General features: G+C 34.8%; 1 non-coding gene across 1 annotated transcript; it reads right to left on the bottom strand.

The window, feature by feature from the left end:
- Positions 1 to 5,474: 5,474 nt before the first annotated feature.
- Positions 5,475 to 5,548, bottom strand: TRNAK-CUU (transfer RNA lysine (anticodon CUU)). Its single transcript has one exon. It is a non-coding gene; the product is annotated as a tRNA-Lys (tRNA).
- Between the last annotated feature and the right edge of the window lie 5,530 nt (positions 5,549 to 11,078).

Below are 11,078 nucleotides of genomic sequence, written 5' to 3'. Positions count from 1 at the left end.
CAATAGTCAGGCCATGGAAGCAACCTAAATGTCCATCAACAGACAAATGGATAAAGAAGATGTGGTACATATATACAATGGAATATTACCCAGCTATAAAAAGGAATAAAATGGGGTCATTTGTAGAGACATGGATGGACCTAGAGACTGTCATACAGAGTGAAGTAAGTCAGAAAGAGAAAAACAAATATCGTATATTAACACATATTTGTGGAATCTAGAAAAATGGTACAGATGAACAAGTTTGCAAGGCAGAAATAGAGACACAGATGCAGAGAACAAATGTATGGACACAAAGGGGGGAAAGGGAGGGTGGAATGAATTGGGAGATTGACATATATACATTTATACATATAAAATAGATAACTAATGAGAACCTGCTGTATAGAACAGGGAACTCTATTTCACTTCACTGTACAGTAGAAACTAACACAACATTGTAAAACAACTATACCCCAATAAAAATATATATATATATATATATTAGTCTTGGGTTGAAGCTCTTTTTTGTGATTTATAGATATGCAGTTAATCTGGTACCATTTGTTGAAATGGTTATCTTTTCTCCATTGAATTTCTTTTTCACATTTGTCAAAATTAGTTGGCCTTATTTCTGTGGATCTATTTCTTGGTTATTTTGTATGATTTATTGATCCATATCTATCTTTCCATTAGAGTCTTGGTTACTATTGCTATATAATGTCTTGATATCAGGTAGATTGATTTCTTACAATTTATTCTTCTTTTTTAATAATCATTTTAGCTATTCTAGTTCTTTTGCCATACCATAAAATTGTTAGTCTTGTCTATATCTATAAAAAATATAATCTTGCTGGGATTTTGGTAAGAACTTTATAAAACCCATGTTTCAATTTGAGAATAATTGACATCTGTCCTATGTTGAGTTTTCTAATGAATGAACATGATATACCTCTCTATTCATTTTGACCTTTGATTTTTTTCTTCATCATTGTGTAGTTTTCAACATATAAGTTCTATACATGTTTTGTTAGATTCACACCAAAGTAAATCATATTTAATAACTAAAATTTCAGTTGTAAATAGTTATTGTTTTTTAAATTCTGTGTCCACATATTCATTGATAGTATATAGAAATGCAATTGATTTTCTGTGTGTTTATCTTATATTTTGAGAAGTTGCTGAACATATTAATTCTAGGACTGTCATTTATTTGGTAGATTACTTAGGATTTTCTATGTAGACAATTATTAGGCAGTTTTATTTTTTCCTTCCCAAACTGTATGTATTTTTTTCCTTTCCTGTATTACAATGGCTAAAATTTCCAGCAGTATGTTGAGTAAGAATAGTAAGAACAGACATCCCTTGCCTTGTTTCTAATATTAGGAGCAAAGCATTAGTCTTTTACTGTAAATATAATGCTACCTGTGGATATTTGTAGATATTCCTTATAAAGTTGAGGAAATTCCCCCCTCTTCCTATTTTTCGGAGAGTTCTATCATGAATGAATACTGAGTTTTGTCGGATGCCTTTTCTGCATTAGTTAATATAATCATGTGATTTATCTTCTTTTAATGTATTAATATGGTGGATTATATCAATTGATAATCAATTGATAAAACAGAACACATCCTGTTTTATTGATTTTTATCTATTGGGTTTCTGTTCAAATTTTTGTTTTTTTATTTATTTCTGATTGGGAGTTATTTTGTTCTTTTTTAACTGGATTCTTGAGGTAAGTACTTAGGTTATTGACTTGAGACTTTTTCTCTCTCCTAATATAAGCATTTAGTGCTATAAATTTCCCTCTTAGCACTGCATTAATTGTATCCCCCAAATTTTAATATGTTTAATTTTCATCTTAAATTCAATGTATTTTTTCCGTTCTCTTGAGGTGTCTTCTTTTACCCATGGATTATTTAGAAGTGTCTTGTTTAATTACAATGTATTTGAAGAATTTCCTATTACTTTTCTGCTTTTTTTTTTTTTTTTTTTTAATTAAGGCAGCCCTAGGAAATGAATACACTACTTCTAGCAGAGAGAAGTTCCAGAATAGCTGGTGGTGGGTGTTTATCTGAACAGTTTTTAATCCCCTGAAATTTTTTTTAAATTAATTAATTAATTAATTTATGGCTGCATTGGGGTTTTGTTGCTGCGCGAAGGCTTTCTCTAGTTGCAGCGAGCGGGAGCTACTCTTCGTTGTGGTGCATGGGCTTCTCATTGCGGTGGCTTCTCTTGTTGCAGAGCATGGGCTCTAGGCATGAGGGCTTCAATAGTTGTGGCACGCGGGCTCAGTTGTTGTGACTTGCAGGCTCCAGAGTGAAGACTCAGTAGTTGTGGCACCCGGGCCTAGTTGCTCCGTAGCATGTGGGATCTTCCCGGACCAGGGATCTAACTGTGTCCCCTGCATTGGCAGGCGGATCCTTAACCACTGCACCACCAGGGAAGCCCCTACATTTCTGCTTTTAATTTCTAGTTCGATTGCATGGGTTTAGAGATCAGATTCTTCATGATAGCAATTCTTGAGATTTGCTTTTTGCCCAGGATATGGTATATGATTTTAAGTAGAGGAGATTATCAATAATCTGAGTAAACCTGATCCAATCATTTGAAAGGCCTTAAGAGCAGAACTGAGGTTTGCCTGAGGAAGAAGAAATTCTAGCTGTAGACTGCAGCATCAGCTATTGTGTGAGAGTTTCCAGGCTGCCCTTCTTGATGGCTTGTCCTACGGATTTTGAACCTGAGTCCGTAATTCTATCTTGTGGTTATTTCGCTAGGTCCTGAATACATGGTTGTAACAAGCATACTCTACAACTGGCAGAATCCCCACATTGGTTCCCTAAAATGCGGAGTGAGGACTATTGTGCTAGGAAAGACCAAGTGGAAAACACAGAAACTGCCTCTACTTAGAAAAATTGTAACCTAAAATCAATACTGCATTCCTGGAGGGACTGCAGAGATTAGTGCTACCATCAAGGACTTGAAGGATGCAGTGTGGTATTTCCCACCACATTCCCATTCAACTCAATTTGTCTTATGAAGAAAATATATAGATTTTGAAGAATCACAGGGAATTTTTGTAAACTTAACCAGGTTGTGACTCCAATTACAGCTGCAGTTCTAGATGTGGTTTTGATGCTTGAGAAAATTAACACATCCCCTGGTACCCAGTATTCAGCTATTAATCTGGCAAAGCTTTTTGTTCATAATACCTGTTAAAAAAGACCTGGGATTGTAAAGCAATTATACTCCAATAAAGATGTTGAAAAAAAAAAAAAAAAAGACCTGGGAGCAGTTTTCTTTCACCTGACAAGGTCAACAATTCACCTTACTTTCCTATTTCAGGGATATAGCAACTCTCTAGACTTATAATTTAGTCCACAAGGATCTTAATTACCTTTCTCTTCTACAAGACATCATACTGGTTCATTACGTTAAGGATATTATTCACTATTCTAGACATGGTGAGCAAGAAGTAACAACTTCTCTAAACTTATTGGTAAGACACGTGTGTCAGAGAGTGTGATAAAAATGTCCCTGATAAAAATTCAGGGACATTTTATGTCAATGATATCTCTAGGGCTTTGATGGTCTGGACCATGTCAAAACATGCCTTCCAAGGTGAAAGCTGTTGCACGCAGTTCTTCCTGCAACTCAAAAAGAGGCACCATACTTAGTGGATCTCTTTGGATTTGGGAGGCAACATATTTTTCATTTGGGTGAGTGTGCTATTCCAGCCCATGTATGAAATGATTCACAAAGCTGCTGGTTTTGAATGGAACCCAGAACAAGAGAAGGCTCTGCAACAAGTCCAGACTACTGTAAATGCTATTCTGACACTTGGGGCCATATAATCCGGTAGATCCAATGTGTGTATGGCAGATAGAGATGTTTGGAGCCTTTTATAGGACATTATAGTTGAATCACAGGGAAGACCCTTAGAATTTACACCAAAGCCCTGCCATCTGTTGCAGATATCAATTTTTAACTTTGAGAAACAGCTTCTGACTTGCTATTGGTCTTAGCAGTGATTGAAATTTTACATGGGCCACCAAATTAACATGTGATTTCAGTTGCTCATCATGAAGGGAAGTTGTCTGACCCATCAAGCCATAAAATTTGGATTTCACAGTAACACTCTATTAAGAAATTGAGACAGTATACACAAGATCATAGTTTTGTTTATATACTTAGAAGCCGATTGCTGCATCATATGGTTAACTCAATGTCTAACATTTTGAGGAACTGTCAACTTGTTTTCAAGAGCAGCTGCATAATTTTACAACCCCACCAACAATGTAAAAGAGTAACAATTTCTCCACAACCATGATAACATTTGTTATTTTCTCTCTTTTTATATGGTTATCTTATTAGATGTAAAGTATTGTCTTATTGTGGCTTTGATTTATTATTTCCCTAATGACTATTAATGTTGAGGATTAATTGGATTTTCATGCAGGATTTTCATGCACTTGATGATTTAAATAATCTCTTAGGAGAAATGTTTATTCAAACTCTTTGTCCAGTTTTAAATTTTCTTATTTGTCCTTTTATTGGTGACTTGTAAGTTCTTTATTTTTTTAATATAAGTCCCTTATCATATATATCATTTTCAAACATTTTTTCCCATTCCATTGATTATTTTTTCTCTTTTTTGATAATGTCTTTGAAGCACAGTTTTTAATTTTGATGAAGTTCAATTACTTAATTTTTTGTTGTTGTCACTTGTACTTCTAGTGTTTTAGCTATGAAACTATTGACTTTCCAAGATTGCAAAGATTTACTCATATATTTTATGCTAAGCATTGTATAGTTTTCACTCATTCATTTAGGTCTATGGTCCATTTTGTATTAGTTTTGTATGTGATATGAGATAGGCATCCACCTTTATTCATTTACATGTAGATATTCAGTTGTATCAACACTATCTGTTGAAGACAATTTACTCCTACATTGAATTATCTTGGCACCTATGTCCAAAATTAATTCACCATAAATGTAAGGGTTTATATACTTCCAATTCTATTTCATCCATTTATATATCTATCCTTATTCTAGCACACACTGTTTGGATTACTGTAGCTTTGTAGTGAGTTTGTAAATCAGGAAGTCAGAGTACTCCAATTTTGTCCTCCCTTTTCAAGAAGTGTTTTGGGGTGAGTAAAAACGGGTCCCTTCAATTTTAAGATCAGCTTCCCAATTACTGAAAAAAGATGTAACTGGGATTCTGATAGGGATGGCTTGCACTGAATTTGTACATGGGTTTGTGGAGTATGGCCATCTTAGCAGTATTAAATATACTGATTCAGGGACTAATGTTTTTCTATTTATTTTGGTTTTCTTTCATTACTTTCAACAGTGATTTAGAGTATCCAGTGTACGTCTTGAACTTTCTTTGTTAAATTGATATCTAATTATTTCTATTTTTTTGATGCTAATGTAAATAGAATTTTTTTCAAAGTTTTACTTTTGCATTGTTCATTTCTAAAGAGTACTGACCCAACGTGGGGCTCGAACCCATGACCCTGAGATTAAGAGTCTCATACTCTACCAACTGAGCTAGCCAGGCAATCCCTGCATTGTTCATTTCTAGTATATTGATATACAATTGACTTTTGTATGCTGGCTTACATCCTGCACCTTGCTGAATTCATTTATTAGTTTTAATTGTAATTTTGTGGATGCCTTAAGCTTTTCTGTATACAAGATCAATTCATCTAGAAATGGAGATAGTTTTACTTCTTCTTTCCACTCTGAATGGCTTTTAGCTTTCTTTTTTTCCCTTTACCCTGGATGGAACCTCCAAGACAATATTAAATAGAAGTGGTATTAATAAATATCTTTATCTTCTACATGAACTTAGGTCAAATTTTTAGTCTTTAATCCTTCTGATGACGTTAGCTGTGTATTTTTCATAGACTTTGTTAAGTTGAGGAAGTTCCCTTCTAACCCTAGTTTGTTGATTTTTTTTTATCATAAAAGGGTTTGGGTCCTGTCAAATGGTTTTCGTCTATTGAGATGATTGTGCTGTTCTTATTCCTTATTCTGGTGCAATAGAATCAGCTGTAAACGTTATTGAAGATTCCCTGTACATAGCCACTTTTCTCTTGATGCTTTCAAGAATCTCTATTTGCCTTTGTCTTTCAATGTTTTCACTATGGCATCTGGGATCTGGATCTTAGTAGCAGTTTTTTTTAACTTCTTAGACATGTATTTAAATATTTTTCATCCGAGCTGAAGGTTGGAAGTTTTCAGTCCAATTTTCGTTATTTCTTTGAATATTTTTTCTGTTCCCTTTCACTCTTCTCTCTTTCTGAAACTCCCATTATACTTATGTTGATATGCTTAATTGTCTCATATTTTTCTGAGGCACTGTTCATTTATTGTCTATTCCTTTGTCTCTCTGCTCTTTGGGTGGTAAAATTTCTATTGAGTTATATTTCAGTTTGCTGATTCTTTCTTCTGCCAGTTCAGATTTCCTCTTGCCCAGTTCTAGTAAATTTTTTTTTTTAATTTCATTTATTGTGTTTTTAGCTGCAGAATTTCTCTTCAGTTTTCAATATAGCTTCTGTCTGTTGATATTCTCTACTGGGTGAGACAATATTTTCATACTTTCCTTTAATTCTCCAGACATGGTTTTCTTTAACTCTTTGAGCATGCTTGAAATAACTGATAAAAATTTTATGTTTAATGTAACTCATGTCTGGGCTTCCTCAGGTACAGTTTGTATTAAACTGTTTTTTTCTTATTTGTAAGCCATACTTTTTTGATATTTTGAATATCTCCTAATTATTGCTTAAAAACTTCATATTTTATTTATATATTTTTAACATCTTTATTGGAGTATAATTGCTTTACAATAGTGTGTTAGTTTCTGCTGTATAACAAAGTGAATCATCTATACATATACATATATACTCATATCTCCTCCCTCTTGCATCTCCCTCCCACCCTCCCTAACCCACCCCTCTAGGTGGACACAAAGCACCGAGCTGATCTCCCTGTGCTATGCTGCTGCTTCCCACTAACTATTTTACATTTGGTAGTGTATATATGTCCATGCCACTCTCTCACTTCATCCCAGCTTGCACTTCCCCCTCCCCATGTCTTCAAGTCCATTCTCTATGTCTGTCTTTATTCCTGTCCTGCCCCTAGGTTCATCAGAACATTTCTTTTTTTTTTTTAAGATTCCATATATATGTGTTAGCATACAGTATTTGTTTTTCTCCTTCTGACTTATTTGACTCTGTATGACAGTCTCTAGGTCCATCTACCTCACTACAAATAACTCAATTTCGTTTCTTTTTAGGGCTGAGTAATATTCGATTGTATGTATGTGCCACATCTTCTTTATCCATTCATCTGTCAATGGACACTTAGGTTGCTTCCATGCCCTGGCTATTGTAAATAGAGCTGCAATGAACATTGTGGTACATGACTCTTTTTGAATTATGGTTTTCTCAGGGTATATGTCCATTAGTGGGATTGCTGGGTTGTATGGTAGTTCTATTTTTAGTTTTTTAAGGAACCTCCATACTGTTCTCCATAGTGGCTGTATCAGTTTACATTCCCACCAACAGTGCAAGAGGGTTCCCTTTTCTCCACACCCTTTCCAGCATTTGTTGTTTGTAGATTTTTTGATGATGGCTATTCTGACCAGTGTGAGGTGATACCACATTGTAGTTTTGATTTCATTTCTCAGATGATTAGTGATGTTGAGCATCCTTTCATATGTTTGTTAGCAATCTGTATATCTTCTTTGGAGAAATGTCTATTTAGGTCTTCTGCCCATTTTTGGATTGGGTTGGTTTGTTAAATCTTCACATTTTAAATAATGTACTATAGCTTTCTGGAATTAAGGCTCTCCTCCTTCTAGTTTGTTGTTGTTTTTGTTCCTTTGTTCCTATTTATTAGTGACTTTTCTGAACCAGATCGTCTGCTTTTCCAGCATCCAGTCTGGGAGATATAAGACAAGAAGAAAGCCCAAGGAATTCACCACCATGTTGTCCTGAGAACCCTAACTATTCTGCCTTCCTCTCTCCACCTTTCCGTGTCTTCATATGTTTGTCCTATAGGTAATATCCAGGAATATTTCTGTTGTACTTAGGGAGAATAATAGAGAAATGTACATGTACTCCATCTACCCAGAAGTGGAAATCCCAATGTTGTTCACTTTTAAAATCTAGTTTAGATATGGAGAACTTACTGTTAATTCAGTGATGGTTTTTAAGGGAAATGTGAGTTTACAACTATCATGTGATTGAAAGGAAATAAAGATCTCTTTTTTTAATAGATCTTTGAAATACCTATTCAAGTGCTTACTCGAGTGAGATCTCACCTCTAATATATTGGTGATTCTAACACTTTATCAACTCTTAAATAATCAGACTTCCTACAGTGTCTCATAAATGAGAAAAATTATAAAATTTTTAGCATTTTTAAGTTTGTTAGTAGGGAATTAGAGATTCTCTTTGCATTACTCTGCTCAAGCAGACTAATAATGCAGACTAATAAGCAGACCATAATGTAATACCACCGACTTGGTGGCTTAAACAATAGAAATGTATCTTCTCATCAGTCTGGAGGCTAGAAAGTCCAAAGTCAAAGTGTTGGCTGATTCATTTTCTGGTGAGCTCTCTCGTGGCTTGTAGGTGGTTACCTTCTTTTCAGATACCCACTCCTCAGCAGATGGCCTTTCTTCAGTGTGTACACATGGACAGAGTGACAGAGAGAGAGAGAGAGAGAGAGGCTCTCTACCCTTAGGACCTCATTTAATTTAATTACTTCCTAAAGACATTATCTGTAAATATAGTTACATTGGCACACTGGGGATTAGAGCTTCAATCTATGAATTTTGGGGGGGACACAATTTCATTCACAGCACTCTTCTCTTCACTTTTGTTCCCAGCACCAAAGCAGACCTGGTATATATTATTCACAATAAAATGTGCTTTCTAGGTGAATGTGTGAATATATGAATGGATGTTGAAAGAATGGATGGATGCAATCATGAATGTATCAGTCACTAGAAGGGCTACATTTTTTAAAATTTAATTTTATTTATTTTTTTATACAGCAAGTTCTTATTAGTTATCCATTTTATACATATTAGTGTATATATGTCAATCAAAATCTCCCAATTCATCACACCACCACCACCCCGCCACATTCCCCCCTTGGTGTCCATGCACTGTTCTGTACATCTGTGTCTCAATTTGTGCCTTGAAAACCGGCTCATCTGTACCATTTTCCTAGGTTACACATATATGCTTTAATATATATTTGTTTTTCTTTTTCTGACATACTTCACTCTGTATGACAGTCTCTAGATCCATCCACGTCTCAGTTTCATTCCTTTTTATGGCTGAGTAATATTCCATTGTATATATGTACCACTTCTTCTTTAACCATTCATCTGTTGATGGGCATTTAGGTTGCTTCCATGTACTGACTATTATAAATAGTGCTTCAGTGAACATTGGGGTGCATGTGTCCTTTGAATTATGGTTTTCTCTGGGTATATGCCCAGTAGTGGGATTGCTGGGTCATATGGTAATTCTATTTTTAGTTTTTTAAGGCACCTCCTTACCATTCTCCATAGTGGCTGTATCAATTTACATTCCTACCAACAGTGCAAGAGGGTTCCCTTTTCCCCACACACTCTCCAGCATTTGTTGTTTATAGATTTTCTGATGATGCCCATTCTAACTGGTGTGAGGTGATACCTCATTGTAGTTTTGTTTTGCATTTCTCTAACAATTAGTGATGTTGAGCAGCTTTTCATGTGCTTCTTGGCCATCTGTATGTCTTCTTTGGAGAAATGTCTATTTAGGTATTCTACCCATTTTTGGATTGGGTTGTTTTTTATTTTAATATTGAGCAGCATGAGCTGTTTATATATTTTGGTGACTAATCCTTTGTCCATTGATTCATTTACAAATGTTTTCTCCAGTTCTGAGGGTTGTCATTTCGTCTTGTTTGTAGTTTCCTTTGCTTTGCAAAAGCTTTTAAGTTTCATTAGGTCCCATTAGTTTATTTTTTTATTTCCATTACTCTAGGAGGTGGATGAAAAAAGATCTTGCTGTGATTTATGTCAAAGAGTGTTCTTCCTACGTTTTCCTCTAAGAGTTTTATAGTGTCTAGTCTTACATTTAGGTCTCTAATCCATTTTGAGATTATTTTTGTGTATGGTGTTAGGGAGTGTTCTAATTTCATTTTTTACATGTAGCTGTCTGGTTTTCCCAGCACCATTTATTGAAGAGACTGTCTTTTCTCCACTGTTTACCCTTGCCTCCTTTGTCATAGATTAGTTAACCATAGGTGCGTGGGTTTATCTCTGGCCTTTCTATCCTGTTCCATTGATCTATATTTTTGTTTTTGTGTCAGTACCATTTTGTCTTCATTACTATAGCTTTGTAGTATTGTCTGAAGTCAGGTAGTCTGATTCCTCCAGCTCCGTTTTTTTCCCTCAAGACCACTTTGGCTATTTGGGGTCTATTGTGTTTCCATACAAATTGTGAAATTTTTTGTTCTAGTTCTGTGAAAAATGCCCTTGGTATTTTGATAGGGATTGTATTGAATCTGCAGATTTGGGTGGTATAGTTATTATAACAATATTGATTCTTCCAATTCAAGAACATGGTATATCTCTCCATCTGTTTGTATCATCTTTAATTTCTTTCATCAGTGTCTTATAGTTTTCTGCATACAGGTAATTTGTCTCCCTAGGTAGGTTTATTCCTAGGTATTTTATTCTTTTTTTTTGCAATGGTAAATGGGAGTGTTTCCTTAATTTTTCCTTCAGATTTCTCATCATTAGTGTATAGGAATGCAAGAGATTTCTGTGCATTAATTTTGTATCCTGCAAATTTACCAAATTCATTGATTAGCTCTAGTAGTTTTCTGGTGTCATCTTTAGGATTCTCTATGTATAGTATCATGTCATTTGCAAACAGTGACAGTTTTACTTCTTCTTTTCCAATTTGTATTCCTTTTATTTCTTTTTCTTCTGTGATTGCCATGGCTAGAACTTCCAAAACTATGTTGAATAATAGTGGTGAGCATGGACATTCCTGTCTTGTTTCTGATCTTAGAGGAAA

The sequence above is a fragment of the Eubalaena glacialis genome, chromosome 2 (genome assembly GCF_028564815.1).
Source record: "Eubalaena glacialis isolate mEubGla1 chromosome 2, mEubGla1.1.hap2.+ XY, whole genome shotgun sequence".
Classification (NCBI taxonomy): domain Eukaryota; kingdom Metazoa; phylum Chordata; class Mammalia; order Artiodactyla; family Balaenidae; genus Eubalaena; species Eubalaena glacialis.
This window is presented reverse-complemented; position numbering and strand designations above follow the sequence as displayed.